Raw genomic sequence first — 21,482 nt, 5'->3', positions numbered from 1 at the left:
AAAAGATTAAAAAAAAAATCTAAACCACTTCTAGACTTCCTTTATTGATAGATCAGAAGTTATACATAGTTATCTGAAAACTGTTTAAATTTGTAGAAATTATAATCATTTAAAATAGCTTCCACATTAAACTTCATTTTAATAGTTGCTAGAGTGAACACTAAATTGAATAAATAATATGTCTAGAAATCTCTCAAGACAATCAGAAATACACAAACATGAAAAATGGCATAAAGCCAAACGTGAGTACGAAAGGACCATGTAGGTCTCCCTTAATATGGGAGAAGGAATTGAGGAAAACTTCATACAGCAATGGCATTTGACCTCACCTTTGGAAAATTCAGGTCTGGAGTTTGGAAGAAAATTTGACTAAGTTAAGAGATTTGAGTGTCATCACCATATTGTAATACACAAGACTTGAGAAGAGAGTAAAAGTGAAAATTTGTGAGATGAAAAATAATAAAAACTGGATACTTTCTCATAATAATATTTATTATTAGAGCAGTATCATAGGATATTTATAGTTTCAAGCCATGTGATTTTGCCTTATCTTAATTGATTCTCTCAGAAACATACCTCAAAGGTGTTAGTACCATTGTTTCGTAGTTTTTGAGACTGTTACTTAAAGAGGTTAAGCCATTTTCCCCAAATGAAGAAATTGGAATTCTTGTGCTTGCTTTTGGCCTCAAATCTCATCTTTAGTAATTTATAATGAATTGAAATTTATAGTCTTTGGATTCTAAAATACCATTATTAAATAAGTCAAATAAATATACATACAAGATCCAATAGCAATATTCAACAATTCTATATTTAATTAAATAAACATTTTTACTGTTCTTTAGATTTCTTCCCATTTTGAATCCGTCTGTTCACTCAGATTTTATGCTGTGTAGAGATAAAATGACTAGATTGTAATGACAATTCTCAAGCAAATATGTAATCAAATTGCAACAACTGGGGCTTAAGATGTACCACCTCTGAATACCTGAGATTGGCAAATGAAACCAACCAAATATTTCATGGACTTTACTAAAAATTCAAAGTTCAAAAGCCTTTGTTAGGCAAATGATGAATAAATTTTAATTAAAAAACAGGAGCATCGTTTTGCTTTCATATTGCACTTTTCCAAAATCCCAAAGGATCAGAAACACGATAGTACACCTATGTACAATATTAATTTGTTTATAAGGACATCTGTTCCTCCTGTTTTGCTTATTTGCATCTTAAGTTTGTGTATTTACAAAATTTGACTACTCAACTAGCAGATGCAATTTTTAATATCCTGCTTCAATATTTTTAACCCATTGGGTTTCTACTTTATTCCAAACACACACACACACATGCATATAAATACACACATGTACACATGCACATATACATCTTTACATATGTTGGTAGGGTATCTTCCTTAAAATAAAACCGTATTTGTCCATATTACTTAGATAGATACCTCATTTGTTCCATATTTATCTCTACCTTTCCTTTGGAGATGGCCCTTCTTTACCAAGATCTATAGAAGGCCTTAATAGGCTAGTTGTAATAGTATGTGGACAGCAGGACTGTTAATTCAATGAATATTGTTTGCGAGAATTCATTAAATTTGTTTTTAAGCAGCATTTCACTTTTGTAAATGGTTGCACCCAGAAAAAGCTCTAATTAGAGGAATTAATTAGGACTTGGAAAGGTGAACAGAAATTTGTGGGTATTTCCACAGAAGAAAAATACCTCCCAGGGAGCTTGCACACCAGGTAAAAAGAGAATGGAGAGCTTTGAGTTTTAAAGGCACAAGAGAGTGGATGTCTTGTTCAGATTAGCATAAGACATTTTGCAGGTCCTAGCGCACCTGGTTCTTTCTTTGGTGGAATTCATCTTTTAAAACATCTGGTTGCCAACATTCGAAACCCCCATTTAACCCAAATATAAAGTTAAGCCCAGTTAAATAAGAATAATCTCACTATGTTAACCATTCCATGGTCAGAGTGGCGCTTCTTCCCCTGTCAGTTACCTTTATAATATCCCTGCCACCAGAAACCCAAAGGAAGCAGCTGTTCTGAATATGTATAAACAAAAGAAGCTGTTACTATAGCAACCATAGAACTCCGGGGAAGCTCTCTCTTTAACCAATCCCTCCTCTTCACCCCTCCTGGTTTTCCTTTTTTGCACCAGTGCAGACTGCCCTTGGGCAGATATGGTGATTGATGATTGGACCATGTGTGGGCGGGGCGTGAGGGGCAGGCAGAGGGAATGGTTTAGCTTGCTTTTTACACTTTGCAAGAAGAGCTGGAGGACTTGCTCCTGGCCAATGAAGCTTATGAAGAGGCTGCAGAAATTGACACTTCCGAAGTACTTGTTTGCTCTTTCTTCTTTAAAGAATACTACTGGCCTTTCCCATTCTCTACTTGAGAAAGTAATAATGTCTCTTTCATCTCTTCAGTTTTCCCCCCACCACATATCCATGCCCATGAGCCAAACCTGGCATGGCTGAATGGAATCTGATTGGAACCTGATTGCACAGTTGCTATGAAATTGATAGATAAGAGAGTTTTGATTTCAGAAGTAGATGGGGGGCACTAGTTGCTCAAGATTGTTGTGTTTCTCCATAGGGTAGAAAATACAGGCATAGTTTATAAAAATTGAACCCAGCTTCAGAAAATCTGTCCCAAATAATTAAGATTCTAATCATTTTATTTCAGTTTTAATGGCCTGCAAAGTTTTGTTTTGATTAATCTATCAACATTCATATTCATATACTTTTATATCTCTTGGTAGTCAACCTTCAATTTGTGAATTGCCTGCTCTTTCAAATTAGTTCTGTTAATATTCCTCTTCCAGTACTTTGAATTCAGTCCTATTTAGGTTTCTTTCTCTTCCTCCTTCTTACCCTCTGAGGAGTAAGTTTGTTGTTGAATGTTGGCATTAGTAGCAGACTAGTCTACTTTCTGCTCGCCTGTATTATCTTTCCTCCTTTCATATCCTTTTCCTAGTCACATCGACCAAAATAAAATCCCTGTAAATATTCATGTTAGCATCATGACATTTTAATATTTTTTGAACTTCCTTTTATGGCTCTATTTGATGTTTATATGGTTATATATGTCTAACAATTTAAAAATATAGCAGCTTTAAAAAATTATGTTAGCTAACCAAAATATGTTGGCTAGGCTCGCCTTGCCTATTTAACATAAATTTATTTTGGCTGGAGTAAACTTATACATGATGCTTCATAACATACTAAAATATCATGAATTTTAGAAAATAAATTTAAATTTGAAACTGTATCTGCTTAGAGATTTTTTACATTTACTTTGGGTAAATGCCTTTAGTTTTGGAAAAATGATTTATAAATAGATTTTTTTTCTAGGTATCTAATATCCAAGTCAATGGCTTATCCCCGTCAATTCTGTTCTAGCCATTGTTCTTGTGGTAATTTGTAGAGTGGTGATTATTTATGCCTGCATGTAATTTAAGTGGATCAATCAGTCTGTTTCATGCATTTTTGAAAGCATTTAGGTATCATTTTCAATTTTAATCGGTTTCTAATGATACCTTAGAATTATCTTGCTGGCTTATACTAGTTTTTATCAACTTTATCAATATTTAGATAATTGCAGAAGAAAATACAATATGTTGTCTAGTTATAAGATGCTATTAAGGACAATATGTGAAGAAAGATATTCCCTTATAAAGGATTTCCTTATTAGTACTTATGTAAAATATTGCTACCTTGTGCCTTGAATTTTTATAGTCATACCAGTCATAAAATGAAAGCATCACTGGTTATTGTAGATGTTGATATTTTTCTTTTATAATATGCAATTTTCCAAGACAGCATACTGCCTGTAGATTTCCCAGTTCCTGCCTTACACTTCTCTGGCTTGAGATTCACATGAAACCTTAAGGAAATTTTTAGTCATAGTAATACATTATTGAAAAATATCTACCCACTTCTGATGTGGAAAATATAAACAAAGGAAAAGGCAAGTGTTTAGAAAGAAAAATACTAGAAAGAAGTTTACAAACACCGCCTACTGGTATAAAATCTTTCCTTCAGGTAGAGAACTGCCCCCCTCCTTCCATACACACCTAAACCCTAAAGCACCTTCATTATGCTCTCCTTGATCCATTATGTACTTGCTGCATTGTTTAAAGATGCGTCCAATTAAGAACAAAAACAATAAATTTTATCCACAGAGGCTACTCTAGTAGTCATCACACAGTAGGTACTAGATAAATATGTAATGAATGAAGGAACCAATATGCACAAGCAGTATAAAACACTCCTGCTGCAAATGCTTTCCTTCAAGTTAATTTTCCACCAGGTGATCAACCTAACTCCGACAAAACTTGTAGCACTCTCTATGTCCCCTGGCCATTCTTCTCTATTAACCAATCCCTAGTCCCTCCTTTCTTTCCCCTGTCTAGTTCACTCAGACATTTACTATTTGCTAAGGCATCAGGCTCTGACCACTTTATACTCTACCAATTTGGGAATTTTTTTCTGATCATTTTAAGTATCAGCATAGTGATAGAAATGAGAAAGAAACATACTGTGTAACTTGCAGTGAATAATGTGCAGTTTTAAATAATGAAAATCAATAATGTTGAAGGGATGCTGAGCAGATGCTATTTGCAATGAACAATTGTATCTACTTGGCTTATCATAAATGGGATGCAAAATGGCACAGTGTAATTGATGTAAGAGAGAATATAGATGCAAGACTTTGCCTTAAAGATGCTGACCAGTTCAGTGATTGGAAATGACTCAGAAATAGTATTTTTAGTGTTTATTGAGTTACTCAGAATAGTGCTCAGTGAACTATGGTTGCTGTCTTAAAAGAGTGTACATTCCTTTATGATAGTCAATTTGTATAATTCAGACAAAGTTATAGCAGTTAAAAGAAATGCGTCATTTGCAGGGGATTTTGTGACATCTTTCCTGAACTACACTTTGAAGGGTGGAAAATATATTGGACAGAGGAAGAATTATAGTAACAGTGATGGATCTTATCATCTCTAGTCTATCTATCATATACTAAAATGCTTTCAAGATGTCATAATGAATCTGTTATTTTAGTGGCTGAATCTTCTTTTAGTCACATTGAATGAACTGCTGAAATAATAGTTTCTTAATTGTATAGAATATATTGACTGCTTATTCTGAATAAAACACAGGTTGAGAATCATGTCTCATGTCTCATGGGGTGCCTGGAAGTCTCAGTCAGTTAAATGTCTGACTCTTGATTTCGGCTCAGTCTTGATCTTGAAGTTTGTGAGTTCGAGCCCCTCATCGGGATCTGTGCTGATGGCATGGAGCCTGCTCGGGATTCTCTCTCCCTCTCTGTCTCTCCCCCGCCCCCAACCCCCCACACACTCACACCTGCTCCCTCTCTCTCTCTCAAAATAAATAAATAAATTTAAAAAACATATTTCCCATGTTTAACTATATCTTTACAGTTTTTCTACAGACATTCACATTAATTATATAATTTCATGTCTCATGGATTTTCTAAAGTAGAAAGGCCAGGAGTTAAGATACTTATTATATAAACAATGAGTTTGGGGCACAGAGATAGTATGACTAAAATCCAATTCTCGTGGCTCCAGCCAACTTTCTTCAGAATTTCTTAAAGGAGCCCAAACTTTAATAACGTATCAAAAAACACTTGACACGTTAGAACGAGTTCTAAATGAGTGATGTGCACAATACTGCTAGGATTGAGAAGAGGCCTCCAATCTGTACCATGGTCTTTGTTGATCCTTCCTCTGCTGAGTAGACCAGAACAAATCTAAAAACTGCTCCTTTTCTTCTCACTGCTCTCACACTTCCTACTCTTACCCCTGTCCTAGGCATTTCCCCTTCTAACATGAGCTTCATTAGCTTAAGTTATTTGCTGCCCAGATGTTAAAACAAGGACTCATTCATGTATATGTTATTTCATGATCCATTTAAAAGGAATTGTAGGGGCGTCTGGTGGCTTAGCTGGTTAAGTGTTTGACCTCAGCTCAGGTCATGAAAAATAAATAGTAATAAAAGGAGATACATAGTATATAGGGAAAAAAAGAAAAAAAAAACTGAGGGAAAAATAAAAGTCTTGGCCATTGAAAGTAAAATGTATAGATGAGTGAAGCCAGGCTGAGAGACAGAGGGACCGGGGTGGGGGAGGGGGGGCAGGAGATCTAAAGAATAGAGAGGATGGGGAAAGAATGGAGACTTGTTGCCCTTGTGGGGAGAGAAAGAGCAACCCTGGATCTTGGTTTCCCAAATCCTCTGTCCATCTCTGAGGGACTCACCTTTACTGTTTCCTTTCCTTGGAGTATCAGCAACCAATTGAAACTAGGTTGGGGCAGACGTGGGGGGGAGGCAGCTGAGACTTACTGGAAGAATGAGAGTTTCTGTCAGAATTAAAGGAATAATTAAACAAACAATAGAAAGGGCAGAGGCTGGACCACTCGTGTACCCGTAACTGAGGAACAACTGGAGCCACAGACTCAAATACACCAGATACTCTTGACTAACTCCTGTGTGAGGTACATCACATTCTCACACCATTGTCAGTGGCGGGAGGGGAAGGTACTGTCAAAACTTAACAGACTGGGGTGCCTGGGTGGCTCAGTCGGTTAAGCGATGGAACCTTGACCTCCGCTTAGATCATGATCTCACAGTTCACGAGTTCGAGCCCTGCATCAGGCTCCTCACTGACAGCATGGAGCCTGCTTGGGATTCTGTCTCTCCCTCTCTCTCTGCCCGTTTCCTGCTCTCTCTGGCCCACTCCCTCAAAATAAATAAACTTAAAAAATATCTTACCAGATTAAGATCAGACTGCCTGACTTCAAATACCATACCATCCCTCACACGCACTAAGGCTTGGTTAACAACTCCAAGTTATAGTTTGCTCACTTATGTAATGTGGTGACTAAAGATAGGATTGTAAAACATTTAAAGTGCTTAGTACTTGCAGTGTCTGAACTCAACAAATATCAGCTGTTGTTATAGTTGTTGTAACAGATATTTTGCCTTTGGGGACTCACTTCTCATAGTGCTGTTGCCTGATAGAAACAGTCTCTGTTCTGTACGTTCTAGTTTGAAAACAGCTTGAGATTGTTCTAATTATCCTATGTATGGTCATGTGTTTAGACTATAAGAATATGGGGACTTTGGAACTACAACTTTGAAGTCAGAAGGGGAGGGACATTTCCACAGAAAGAGATGGGAAGAATGCCGAGCAGATAAAGAAATAGATGTTCGCCACATGTAGATATCTGCAGTATCTATCTTATGCTTACAAAAAGTCTCTCTTCATTTAAGCTTGCTTGAGTGGGTCTCTAACTGAATCCCTGATGTAGATATCAATGTAAACATAGGTACAAAAGTAGTTGAAGTGGGGCCCCTGGGTGACTCAGTTGGTTAAGCATCTGACTCTTGGTTTCAGCTCAGGTCATGATCTCACACTTTGTGAGTTCAAGCCCCACATCAGGCTCTGTGCTGACAGTGCAGTCTCCTTGGAATTCTCTCTCTCCCTCTCTCTCTCTCTCTCTCTCTCTCTCTCTCTCTCTGACCCTCCCTTGCTCTCTCTCTGAAAATAAATAAATAAAACATTAAAAAAGGTAGTTGAAGAAAATACAGACACAGATAGATTAGATAGATATTATGTGGCCAAAGACCATTGTTTGGTCAGTTTTATAGAATAGGAAAAACAAGCTTAGGTTTGCTGTAATGTAGCAATGTGATTCTTACGTAGGAAACTTTTACAAAACACTCATAAACTTAGAAATCACGGCCAAGCAACTAGAATGATATCTAAATTATAATTACCTGCTGCTCTACATGTAAATAATGTTTTGTTTGTAATTGGAAAATAATACTTTGTGCTGATTTAAGGAAGTTTTATTAGCATGCATATCTAGAGACATTTTAAGTGAGTTGTTCAAAATGACTGTGTTTATGCATTCAATAGAGTATATATCTAAAAGGAAAATCCTTGTTCAGCAGATGCTGTAATGAAATAAATGCAGTGAAAAAAAAATTGAAGCTGAGCGTATTTGTACGCATCCCAGATACTTACCATTTCTGGTGCAATTAGGTTTGAAAGACAAGTGATTCACTACTTTTGATCACATTAAGAATACTAGTATATGACTCAAAAGATAGCATTTAGAGAACTAATGAAGGGATCTTAATAACTTAGCCTAAAATCAAAATTTATAATATTTTCCCCTTTTAATCATGACTAAATGATTTTACCTTTCCATCCTGAGGATCACAGACCTTACGGGCTTGCAGAATTATTAAAAATCCATAAAAGAAATAAGCATTAGCTGAAGATTCAATAAAAAAAATGTCTTGCACACATGTAATTCTAATATAAGGAGAAGTTGTTGAGATTGATAAAAATTTAAATCAACTACTGAATAATGGTTCAGGGCACTAATTATATCTTTAATCAGTATATGTCAGAATAAAGTATTATGTGCAAACTTGAGACATGTTTAAAATTATGTAAAGTTGTTCTTATACTGAAAACGATCAGAAGCCCCTACTTTAGATTCTCACTGAAATACATCATATTTCTCAACTATGTCAGGGAATTGTTATATAAAGTTTCTACCATCATAAGCTGTATTTACAGCATTAAGAAATTATCTGCTGCATGCTACATAATTAGTTAACATCGTGAATGTATTACGACACTTTCCCCATAAGCTACGGGCAGACCTCATTTTATCGTACTTTGCTTTATTGCACTTTGCAGATGTTGCATTTTTTACAAATTGAAGGTTTGTGGCAATCCCATAGAGCAGTCTATCAGTACCATTTCTCTAATAGCATTTGCTCATTTTGTCTTTGTCTCACATTTTGATAATTCTCACAATATTAATTTTTTTTTATTACGATTATATTTGTTATGGTGACCTATGGTCAGGGAGCCTTGAGGTTACTATTATAATTGTTTTGACACCATGAAATGTACTCGTATAGGATGGCAAACTTAATTGATGCATGTTGTGCTTATTCTGGCTGTTTCATTAACTGGCCATCCCCCCTCTCTCTCTCTTTCCTTGGGCCTCCCTATTTCCTGGGACAAAACAATACAGCAACTAGGCCTGTTAGTAACCCTGGCCTGTAAGGGTTCAAGTGAAAGGAAAAGTTGCACATTTCTCACTTGAAATCAAATTCTAGAAATGATTAAGCTGAGTGAGAAAGGCATGTTGAAAACCAGACCTCCTGAGTCTGTTTAAAGCATTAGCCAAGTTGTGAATGCAAAGGAAAAGGTCTTAAAGGAAATCAAAAGGGCTGCTCCAGCAAACAAATGAGAAGAAAGCAAAATAACCTTATTGCTGATCTGGAGGAAGTTTTAGTGTTCTGGATAGAGGATCAAACGAGCCACCACATTCTCTTAGGCCAAAGCCTAAGTCAGAGTAAGGCTCTAACTCACTTTGATTCTATGAAAGCTGAGAGAGGAGAGGAAGGTGCAGATGGAAGTTTGAAGCGAGCAGAGGTTGTTTCATGAGGTTTAAGGAAAGAAGCCATCATAACAAAAGTGCAAGGTGAAGCAGTAGGCACTGATGTAGAAGCTGCAGCAAGTTATCCAGAAGATCTAGCTAAGAGAATTAAAGAAGGTGGCTACACTAGACAACAAATTTTCGGGGTAGAAGAAGATGCCATCTACTGGAAGAAGATCCCATCTAGGACGTTCATAGCTAGAGAGGAGAAGTCAAGACCTGACTTCAAAGCTTCAAAGGATAGGCTGATTCTCTTGTTAGGGGGTGATGAAGCACATGACTTTAAGTTGAAGCCAATGCTCATTTACCATTTTGAAAACCCTAGGGTGCTTAAGAATTATACCAAATGCGGGGCACCTGGGTGGCTCAGTCAGTTACGCATCTGACTCTTGATTTCGGCTCAGATCATGATGTTGTAAGATTGAGCCCCATGACAGACTCCATGCTCAGCATGGAGCCCACTTAAGATTCTTTCTCTCCCTGTCTCTCTGAACCTCCCCAATTTGCACTTGCTCTCATTCTCAAAAAAAAAAAAAAAGTTATACTAAATGAATTCTGCCTGTGCTCTAGATGGAACAATAAAGCCAGGATGATGGCACATCTGTTTATAACATGGTTTATTAAATATTTTAAGGCTACTGTTGAAAACTATTTCTCAGAAAAAAAAGATTTCTTTCAAATTATTACTGTTTATTGGCAATGCACCTGGTCATTCAAGAGCTCTGATGGAGATATATGAGATTAATGTTATTTTCATGCCTACTACATAATATTCATTATGCAGTGCAGAATTCAAGGGGGGTAATTTTGACTTTCGAGTCTTATTATCTAAGAAATACATTTCATAAGGCTATAGGTGCCATAAATAACAATTCCTCTGTTGGATCTTGGCAAAGTAAATTGAAAATGTCCTGAAATGGATTCACCATTCTAGATGCCGTTAAGACCATTCATGATTCATTGCAAGATGCCAACATATCAGCATTAACAGCATTTTGGAAGACGCTGATTCCAGCCCTCACAGATGACTTTGAAAGGCTCAAGACTTCAGTGGAGGAAGTAACTGTGGATGTGGTAGACATAGCAAGATAACTACAATTAGAAGTGGGGCCTGAAGATGGGACTGTACGGCTTCAAACTCATGATAAAACTTGAATGGATGAGGAGTTGTTTCTTATTGTTGAGCAAAGACAGTGGTTTCTTGAGATAGAATCGACCCCTGGTGAAGATTTTGTGAAGATTGTGGAAACCAAAACACATGATTTAAAATATTACAAAACTTAGTTGCTAAAGCAGTGGTGATATTTGAGAAAATTGACTCCAATTTGAAAGTTCCACCATGGGTAAAACGGGTAAAAAAAATCAAACGCCATCACATGCCACCAGAGAAATTGTTTCTGAAAGGAAGAATCAACGTGGCAGACGTCATTGTTGTCTTATTTTAAGAAATTGGCCCAGTCACCCAACCTTCAGTAACTACCATGCTCATCAGTAAGCAGACATTAACGTCAATCCAACACCAGCAAAAAAGATTATGACTTGCTGGAAGCTCAGATGATGGTTAGCATTTTTTTAGCGATAAAGGATTTTTAAATTAAGCTGTGTACTTTAGTTTTTTAGGCATAATGCTATTATTGCACACTTAGACTTAGAGGGTAGTATAAATATAACTTTATATATACAATAGGTAACCAAAAACAAAACAAAACTATGTGACTTGCTTTATTGCAATACTGTATTTGCTTTTTTGCAGTGTTCTGGAACCAAATATACAGTATCTCCAAGGTATGCCTGTACATTATCACATTATGCACAAAGTTATCACATACTCATTCTTCAGGGTTTTGTATCTTTTCAATGTATTAATAGGTGAGACTCTGAAGCCTAATTTGACAATATTAGTAGCAATGTTGAGAAGGAATTTGGGAAACAAATAGCCATTATTATCTAGAAAGTAATTACTGACACACTTGTAACAGGTTTAAATTGTTTGAGCGTCTCTGGTTTTAAGAATTCTAAAAGTTTACCTTTCTCTGTTTTTCTTCCCTCTTCTCTTCTTCCTCTGCCCTTCCTCCTTCCTTCTTTCTGTGTCTTACTCCTTTTTTCTTTTCTTCCTTTCCTTCTTTCTTCCTTATATTTGGTCCTTAATCCAATTAAACCTGGTTGCAACTTCATTCCAACCCATGTCAGTGATAAGTTCAAAAACAATCATTTTAATCTTTATTATTTTTAATTTGTAGAGGTCTAGGGCTTACATCGTCCAATGGATTGAGAAGACTTGATTGATTAATTCATTGTGGTCACCACTGAAGATGTACCTTGACTTACCTTAGAGATCTACTTAAAAGATGGCATTTCTTTTATCACATTCACTCTCTCAGTGCTGTGCTGGACATTTCTCCCTAGATTCCAGTAACATCCATGCAACTCCTCCTCCTCAGGGATGTGCCACTTTCTATGACCTGTGTGTGAGAGGAGGTTGTAGATCACCACCATTAATAGAAAAAGCAATCCAAGTCACTTATCTGGATAGGCAACTTCCCTTTGTATTCAGGAGTCTCAATGTCTCTATTCACTTTATTATGTAGATAAATACGATTTAATAATCTCTTCAGAGATCTAAGTTTTCCCAAACAAATGACTGTTGCTCCTGGAGGTCAAAGAAGCAGAGACCCAATCATTATGTACCTATTTGCGAAAGGGTGGGAAAGTGTGTCTCCTTTCTTGAAAAGGCAAAAACTTCTCAGGTCATTCATCAAGAAACTTTTATTGGATCGATCTATTACACTATATTTAAATATTCTTTATGTCATCCTTTTCTTCCTTAAATAAATCACTGTTCTTCCTTTATATTTCTTTGATCTCAAAATGAGTTCATAATGGTATTCTTAAATTTCCTCCCATGCATAGTGTATCGTGACAGTTCAAAATTTAGTTAAAGAGCCATAGAGTTTTTATTGTTTGTTTGCTTTCAGTTATTGCAACTTCTGTAAATTGATTCACATTTTAAGTATACAGGATGAATCTATAAGAGGATCCAATAATAAAGCCTTTGGTATAGGGAATAATTCCTTCCAAATTTAATGCTTTATCAGAGCTGATGGCATGTATTTTCATGTCTATAGCATTAACACAACTACAGAAATCAAATTACTACCTAAAGCTAAAGAATTTCCTCAACATTTTAAGCCTGATGGTTGTAAAAAAAGTATTTTTTTTCTGTTTGTTTAAACATAATATATTCTTCAATACCATTATAACCTTGCTGCTTACACTGGATACTAACCAATCTTTAATGATTGCCCAGGAGCTCAGGAGATTGTCCTCTCCAGGGATAAAAGTACAATCTTGAAGATTACTGATGAAATTATGTAGCTTTATTGCTAAAGTTTAAAGCTGACAATAATATATATATGTGATTTTCTGACTTTCCCTAATCTCAAATTTTCAATATCTCATATTTCCTAGAACAAACTCATTAAATATCCATTTGTTTATTCAACAAATATTTACTTAGCTCTTACTATGTTCCAGGCACAGTTGGTTTCATGGAAACAGAAAGGATAGATTCTTGTACTTTTTTTCCCTGGCGTTAACAGACCAGGTCTGCATATATAATCTCCAGTCTTACTCACTGTATTCACTCTAGCTTTGATTCTGCCCAGGTACAGTGAACTCATTGAGATTAAGGTCACCTCAGAAGTGCATGGTGCTGAATCGTGGATTAAATGGTGGAGTGTATGAAAACATAGCACTCAATGGCAGTGTGTCTGAAAGGTGCTAAATTTTGGAGAAACCATATAACTTGACAATTGTCCCAACAAACAAGGTCTTTGGCTGCTATTTACTTGTAGTAGAAATGTGTGCTGTACTTATTACCTTGTGAGAAATTTACGGTCTGATACCATGTTCTTTCAGAACATGGTGTCGGGGTGCGGGGGGTGGTGAATACTTTCACATCATTCTTTGTAGCATGTTTTTGAGCTCTGCAGAAATAATCATCTCTGCATGGCAGTTCCTTTATTTAGGAATTTTGGTATTTTTGTGATCAAAAGCTTCCTGGAATATACATTTTGGTGGGGTCGGGGGAGATGATGGCGAAGTAAGTCTATAGTCATTTCAGGGAGAATGTATTTTGTTTTCTATTTCTTGACAGATTTAAATTCTAACAATAAAACTATCATTTCATCACTAGTACCCTCAAGACAGCACTTTTAGAAAGGAAAAATGCGTTAAATAGACTAATTGGGGAACCTGAAGGCTAGTCACTAAAATCACCTGCCTGTTCAATACTTGTTGAGAGGTTTGTCTGGAAGCCTTTCTTTCAATCGTCCCTAACATTTAAAATCTAAACACTGATATTCCCATTTTAATTTTAGCTAGTACCAGAAGGAAATGGTAAAACAGCAGATGATTACCTCAGTAATTCATTCCATATTTTCTAACAGCTTTACAGATTCAAATAAAAAATAATAATCTAAAAATAAAAAAAAGACACTACTAAAATTAAACATAGAAAAATATTCTTAAACGAAGAGATTTTTTTTTCTTCATACTCTCCCAAATGGTGGAAAGAAAATAACAGCAAAATGTAAACAGGACCTAATTTTACCACTGCTTATGTGTTGATGACTAACTTGGACTTTTAAAGAAAGTCATAGTTTCAAGTCCTATTACTTTAAATTTTGTGATTATTTAGCTAAAGGATTAGTTGGTATTTGTTTTTGAATTTGCATTACCTAAGAGCAAATGTCACTTTAAACATACTTTCTGTATAAGTTAAATTAAATTGCTCTTGCAAACAAGTCCTTAAGTGTTTTGATTTAGTTTAGTTAATAGTTTCAAATGAAAGCAACAGAGATGAGATTTTCCTCAGATGTCAAAGAAAGGAGACTGAAGCCGGATAAGTGTCACTTCAACAATAGGCATTTGTGAGGACTCTAATATATCCCAGGACTTGTCCTAGACTCTGGGTATAGCAACAAACAAATAGGCAAGGCCATTGCTGTTGCATCGTTTATATTTGAACCTATGACTTATTAAAACTGATCTTGGTGAGTCATTTTACCTCTTATAGTTATTTTTCTAAATAAGATTAGCTTCCTCTTTTTTCTTTTTTTTTTTAATTTGAGAGAGAGAGAGAGAGAGATTGCTGGTAGAGGATAGGGACAGAGAGAGAGAGAGAGAGAGAGAGAGAGAGAGAGAGAGAGAATCTTAAACAGGCTCCATTCTTGCCTGATGCAGGGCTCAATCCCATGACCCTTGGATCATGACCTAAACCGAAATCAAGAGTTAGGTGCTCAACCAAGTGAACCACCCAAGCACCCCAAGATTAGCCTCCTCTTTAGTTCAAATACTACTGATATTTTTATATATTTTGAGAGGAAGATATATAAAATTTTATCAGTCTCTTGAAGTCTACTGAATAAAAAAGCTAATATTTCTTTTTATATTTCTTTTATAACAACTCATTTCTGATGAATAACTTATGAAAATTAAAAATAGAACTCTTTATTTTAGTCAACGTAATTAGAACATATCCCTTAAAATGTGAAACATTGAATTTACTAATGTCACTTGCTTTTCTTAACTTAGTATTTTGTTAGTAGTAAGACCTCAACTTACCTAATCTAATAACAATAAAGCAGATGTAAATAGGATTACTACTCTGGTTGTGGTACACACAACTTCTAGCTTTCTTTAAGATTGTCATTTAAAAACTTTTTTTAATGTTTATTTATTTTTGAAAGAGAAAGAGACAGAGTACGAGCAGGTAAAGGGCAGAGAGAGAGGGAGACACAGAATCTGAAGCAGGCTCCAGGCTCTGAGCTGACAGCACAGAGCCCAATGTGGAGCTTGAACTCACTAACCTGGAGATCATGACCTGAGCCAAAGTCAGATGCTTAACTGACTGAGCCACCCAGGTTCCCCAAGATTGTCGTTGAGATTTACCAAGAATATGCTGATGATTTTAATTCCCAAATCCAAGTCAATTATAGCTCATGATTAGTATTTCATGTCATAACATAAATAATATGGTAAAAATTTTCATGAGTCAATAATGAAACAATAATGTTTGTTTGGATGTGTCCATAAGTGGTTGAAATTTCTGTCATTACATCTTAAAATGTAATGTATCTTAAGGTACATTGTAGTTCTTCCATTTGTGTTTGCTAGGAATTATTCACTGTGACCATCTTTACAGTTAAATCTACATTTACACAATATCACATGAGGATTCCATCTAAACATTTTTTAGAAAAACTGCATTAAGTTACACTGAATAAAGCAGATTGGTAAAATTTGTGGGTTTTTAATTATATAATGTGTATATATTTAAACATAAGTGAATAGGGGCACCTGGTTAGCCCAGTTAGTTAAACATCCAACTCTTGATTTCGGCTCAGATTATAATCTCACAGTTCAGTTTGTGGAATCAAGCCTCACATTGGGTTCTGTGCTGACAGTGCAGAGTCTGCTTGGGATTCTTTCTCTCTTCTTTCTTTCCCCCTCCCCCTGCTTGTGCTCTTTCTCTCTCTCTGTCTCTCATAATAAATAAACATTAAAAAAATAAAAAAAAATAAACATAACTGAATTGGCAATATCCTCTATTCAAAAGAAAGTAGATTCTTCTGGAAAAAGTTTAATTTTTGTTACAATTTTTCTAGAGAAAAAATAACAATGGAGAATGTTAAACATAAACGGGAAGACTACTATAGTATAAGAAACTTCTATTTCCATTCAGACACTTATTGTGGCGGTCATCAATGTAGAGTCACAGATTTCCAGCCCAATGTAGACCTTAGAAGCCAGGCATTTCATGTGTATTGGGGGCCAAAATAAATTTCATACACAGTGACTCCTGTTCTTAACATTCTGAAGCTGCTTTTCCAAGTTTCCCAAACTGCTAAGTGCTGAATCCTATGGCTTCTTCATAGGGTCATTTTTCCCCCTTTGCATTGTATTCATTTGGATTTGAAGTAATTACATTCTCGTGATTGGACTCTTCTGAATATCTCGTCCCAGCTTCCTTGTTCCATCTGCGCTTCCTCTATCCATCTCTTAAATCTCCTAATCTCTTAAAAGCAAATATAAAAGTAAATGTAAATTCCCCAAGGTTCTGTCCCTAGACTTAACTCTTCTGGTCTCATCATTTCGACAATTGCATTTGTTAGATAATTTATAAATTTATAAACCCAGCCTTGATCTTTCACCTGTTGCTTGGATATCTCCACATGGAAAAGTTACTAATACCTCAGTCGCTCTTCATGTTGAAATCTGCACTAATCATTTTTACCATTTTATCCCAACCCTTCTTCTGGTCTATCCATTAATTTTATTTTTGCTAGAAATTTTATTTATTTTTTTTTACACTTTCCGTATCCCCCCTTCCCCTTCTTATGTAATCAGTTACCAAACTTGCTGATTCACTCTGCAATGTCTTTCTTTTTCCTTTTTTTTTTTTTTTTCTCATTTCTATTACTTGTGTACAGCTTAAGAATTGTAACCGGGTCTGTTGCAACTACTTCCTTTTTCCTCTCCTGGTTTTCAATTTCTTCCTTCTCAAATGCATCCTTTATTATTGTGACAACCACTGTATTGATTTGGGTTATACACTCAAAGAAATGAAAGACTATGTCTAAGGATATTATAAGGTGAATAATAAATATTATCACTTAATAAATATATAAATAATCAATATCATTCCCTTGTATTTGTTGAAAATGCGTTTGTATACATGATTTATATATATATATATATATATATATATATATATTATACTCAAGATTAAAAGCAAGTAATGTTTAATATCATGTTAAATCTTAATTGAAATTAATGGTTAAAATATAAGTGATTAACCCATAAAACATGTAAACTATTATTTTCTAGGGGAAGAAAAATAATTCTCCCATTTACCTTCTAGGTTCTTGGCTGAGACCCTTCTGTAATAAAAAACAGATTAACAAAAGAAAAACAGACAAATTTATTAACACATACACCTTCTTTGTATGTGGGAGAAACTGAGGGAAACTGAGTAACTCCACAAAATGGTCCAAGAGATCACCTTAAGTACCACATCTAGCTAAGGATGAATGAAGATGTTGAGGATTGAGGGAGCAAATTGCGGGAGTTTTCAGGCAAAACACAGAAAATCATGGTATGGTTGTTATACACAGTTGAGTCCCTGTCTTCTCCACTGATAAGTTTCTAGAGATTTAGCCACCCTCCTCTTCATGGTACACAGAGGGAGAGATCCTTATTAATGGAGAGATTTCCCTTATAAATGTAAATTTCTTTTACAATGAGGCAACTTCTACCATTCTCTGAGGATTTCCTGTGTCTGTAGTTTCTCAAAAATAACCAGCTCACGATAATCCTTATGCCAAAAGGGAATTTTGGGGTGGCAAATTCTGCTCCCTTTCAATATGCAAATAGAACTTTTAAAACTTGACTATGTATGAACTGTTTGAGTTTGTTAAGCTTTTAGAGGGAAAGAGAAAGTAAAAAGAGAAACTAACAGGGAAGAGAAATAATTCTTAAACCCAAAGTCATTCATCTAGGAAATCTTATTAGCAAAGAAGGGTAAGCAGCTTGTTCCAAACTAATTTAAAAATTATAAAATGGAATAGTCCCATCTTCAGTAATTCCTCTAGAATACCAATTGAGAGATTATAGAATTAGTTTTTTGTTTCAACAGAGCTGACTCCAACTAATGTAGATGATAAGAAATTGACTGATAGAATATTAGAATTTTGCCAACTCAACCAAAGGTTGAATTCACTAAATTTAACACCACTGTTTGATAGAATGGAATACCCACATCTTCTGTTTCTTTGCCCCTCTGCTCATGATTCAGAGTCTAAGGAAGGAGCATCTTTTTTTTTTTTTTAATTTATTTTGAGAGAGAGAGAGCATGCATGCATGTGAGTGGGGGAGCAACAGAGAGAAAGAGAGAGAGAGAGAGAGAGAGAGAATCCTAAGCAGGCTCTGCACTGTTAGTGCAGAGCCTGATGTGGGGTTCAATCCCATGAACCCTGAGATCATGACCTGAGCCTAAATCAAGAGTCAGAAGCTTAACAGACTAAGCCACCCAGGTGCCCCAGGAAGGAGCATCTTAATGGCCTAGTTTGAGTAATAATCTCTAATCTTTTCAGAAGCATCAGAGAAACTACAATGTATGTTTCAAATACAAAAAATAATTATGGCAGAAAACTGTGTTGAAGAAAATTGAAATTATATGTCCACATTTTCCGCATCTAAGCTGGTCAAATTAAACAAATAGACCAAAATAATAATAACAATAACATTGGGAATATTTGAAATGACAAAAAGCATAAATATTAGAACCTCACCTACCCCCACCCCCAACAAATGTTATCTGTCTTCATAATAAGTGAAGAAAGCAAAAAGAGACAAAGATCAGGACAAAATTATAAGCATTTGTAAAATTCTGGATGGCCTTTTAAGGTTAAATGTGTTCTTGATCAGGTTCATAGAAATTCTTTAGAAATCAAATGAGATTTATGACTATCATTAATCAAGACTTCTTTATCTTACATTATACTATGTGCCTCTTTGACATTTTGATGAAGTCGATGAAGGCCATCTTAGAATAATGTCCCAAATCCAAATACCTCTATCTATCTATTAATCATCTATCAATTATCTATCTATCTATCTATCTATCTATCTATCTATCATCTATCAGAAACTATAGAAATTTACATGGTTTTAAAAATGTGGAATTTCATGACATGTAAATGTCTTTCTTCAACATATTTTTTTTTAATGTTTATTTATTTTTGAGAAAGAGACAGAGAGCAAGCAGGGGAGGGGCAGAGGGAGAGGGAGACACAGAATCCGAAGCAGGCTTCAAGCTGTCAACACAGAGCCCAATGCGGGGCTTGAACTCAGGAACTATGAGATCATGACCTGAGCCAAAGTCAGAAGCTTAACCACTGAGCCTCCCAGGCACCCCTTTCTTCAATAACATATTAAATAAGAAGAACAAAAGTGATGAGTATAAATAATAATTTGAGATATTTACAACAATATACTTGATATGAAACTATCTTTACTTTCTATCAGTAACAAAGTCAAAGAAATTTTTAATGCCATTGTGGTAGAATTTTTTTCCCACCTTTAATTTAAAGTACTCCCTGAATCACAGGTAAAAATTCCTGCTCTGGGATAATTTCAAAGTATGATCCTGAGTGAGCACAATAAATTATTTATGTGACTTCTGCTTAGTTATTTTAACCCTGTGTTTTCAGCTGAAAAAATGACTTATTTTAAGGTCTATAAGAGAAAACCATTAGACAAAAATAGAACATTAACTGATGTGTTTTTAAAGAGGTACCAGGTATATACTGGAAAACAACAAAATACTTGAAACAACAAAGTGATATTTTCTTCTTAAAAATCTTTCTCTTGTGTTCTTTATGATCCTGGGTAGTTAGACTTTCGTTAGTTAATTTCTAGAGGTTTTTGGTTTAACTTTAGCATAAAAATAAAACAAAAATGTCATTTGTTTCTACTGAACATTCATTTGGTTATGGAAATACTTTCCTTTTAATAATTTTGAGGTAAAATTTTATACAATGGATTACTTGTACAGTCAGCCTCCACCTTAGGTAAATATAACCATCAGTTACATAGAGCAATAAGTCTTACTGACATAGAAAATATGAATTACCACAAGAGAGACAGCAGAAGAAAAGCTAATATGGGATTTAATCTCTTAAAAAAAATCAACTGAATGCATTTGCAGACCTAAACAGCTTTACTAAATGATTCATGAATCAGGAAGCATCCCATTTAGCAAGTAGAGGGGAGCTCCTAGGAGTTGTACAAAATAGAAGTTTTTATGGGAAAGAGGGTTGGGCAAAGAAGTTATTAGCAAAAGAAAAGAAAAGATTGTTCCAGGCAAAGTCACCTTCCCTTAGGGGGAAGGGCAGTGGGTTTTCTTTGGTGGATTATCTCATCTTCCCTTGAGAGGTGGATAGGGCCCATGTGACCGATTACCTCATTAGTGCTGACCAGAAGATTCCTGACTGGTTAAAACTGCATTTTGGGGGGAGGTTGAAACTGTAACTAAGGTAATTAAGCCCTGGTTTGGTGACTTGGCCTGAGTGGCTCCATTTTGGTTCTATGGTTTTCCTTTTTCTTTCTCCTTTTCAATTTTTTATTTAAATTCTAGTTAGTTAACGTACAGTGCAGTATTGGTTTCAGGAGAAGTAGTCGGTGATTCATTACTTTATGGTTTTCTTTTTAACCAATATAAACAGGAAAAAGTGAAGGACTTCTCTCATTTATTTTGCTTATCTTTTATTCATCATTCTTGTCATAGAACATTAAATGATACAATACTTTGGTGGAAAGTAGCTTAGCTATTATGAAGGGTGTCATGATTTTCTATTTCCATTTGAATTCCTTCTTTGGACAGTATGAATGCCTTCCTCTTAAAACAAAGGTTAGATACAATGTTCCATATGTGAAGAAATCCAAGACATCCAGAAATCAGGAGGACCAGAGTATCACAACAATGGACTATTGTTCTGTGACCATATTATACATATAGCGAAAGAGTCTTGGGAGAAGAATCAAGTGTTCATGAAAAATATTGTTAATGGTGTTATTATTCTGTGTTCTTTTTTTTTAAACTCAGCCTAGAAATTGTATATAAGGGAACTAAGTCTTGGGAAGTTCAAAGAAAGAAAGAAAAAAGCCAGTTAAGTTTTTTTTGATGAAGATTTAAAAACATGTATTTATCATAGTGTAAAAGATTGAGGCATAGATTTTCAATGAGATTCTTTCAGATTAGGTGTGATTTCTATTAAAATATTGGGAAGCATAACTTTTTTCCCTTTTTGTTTCTGTACATGAGAACTTGAGAAAAATAAATCCAAGGTGACACATCCTTTTATACAACCCCAAACCTAAGTCAAACAAAATTTAAATGCTGATGAAAATTACAT

At 35.2% G+C, this 21,482-nt stretch overlaps 1 long non-coding RNA gene across 1 annotated transcript; it reads right to left on the bottom strand.

Annotated features, from left to right (window-relative positions):
- Positions 1–797: 797 nt before the first annotated feature.
- On the bottom strand, positions 798–2,020 carry LOC122240935. Its single transcript, XR_006220741.1, has 2 exons — positions 1,847–2,020; positions 798–888 (listed from the first exon to the last, which is right to left on the bottom strand). It is a non-coding gene; the product is annotated as an uncharacterized LOC122240935 (long non-coding RNA).
- Between the last annotated feature and the right edge of the window lie 19,462 nt (positions 2,021–21,482).

Source organism: Panthera tigris, chromosome C1 (genome assembly GCF_018350195.1).
Source record: "Panthera tigris isolate Pti1 chromosome C1, P.tigris_Pti1_mat1.1, whole genome shotgun sequence".
NCBI classification, from domain to species: Eukaryota; Metazoa; Chordata; class Mammalia; order Carnivora; family Felidae; genus Panthera; species Panthera tigris.
This window is presented reverse-complemented; position numbering and strand designations above follow the sequence as displayed.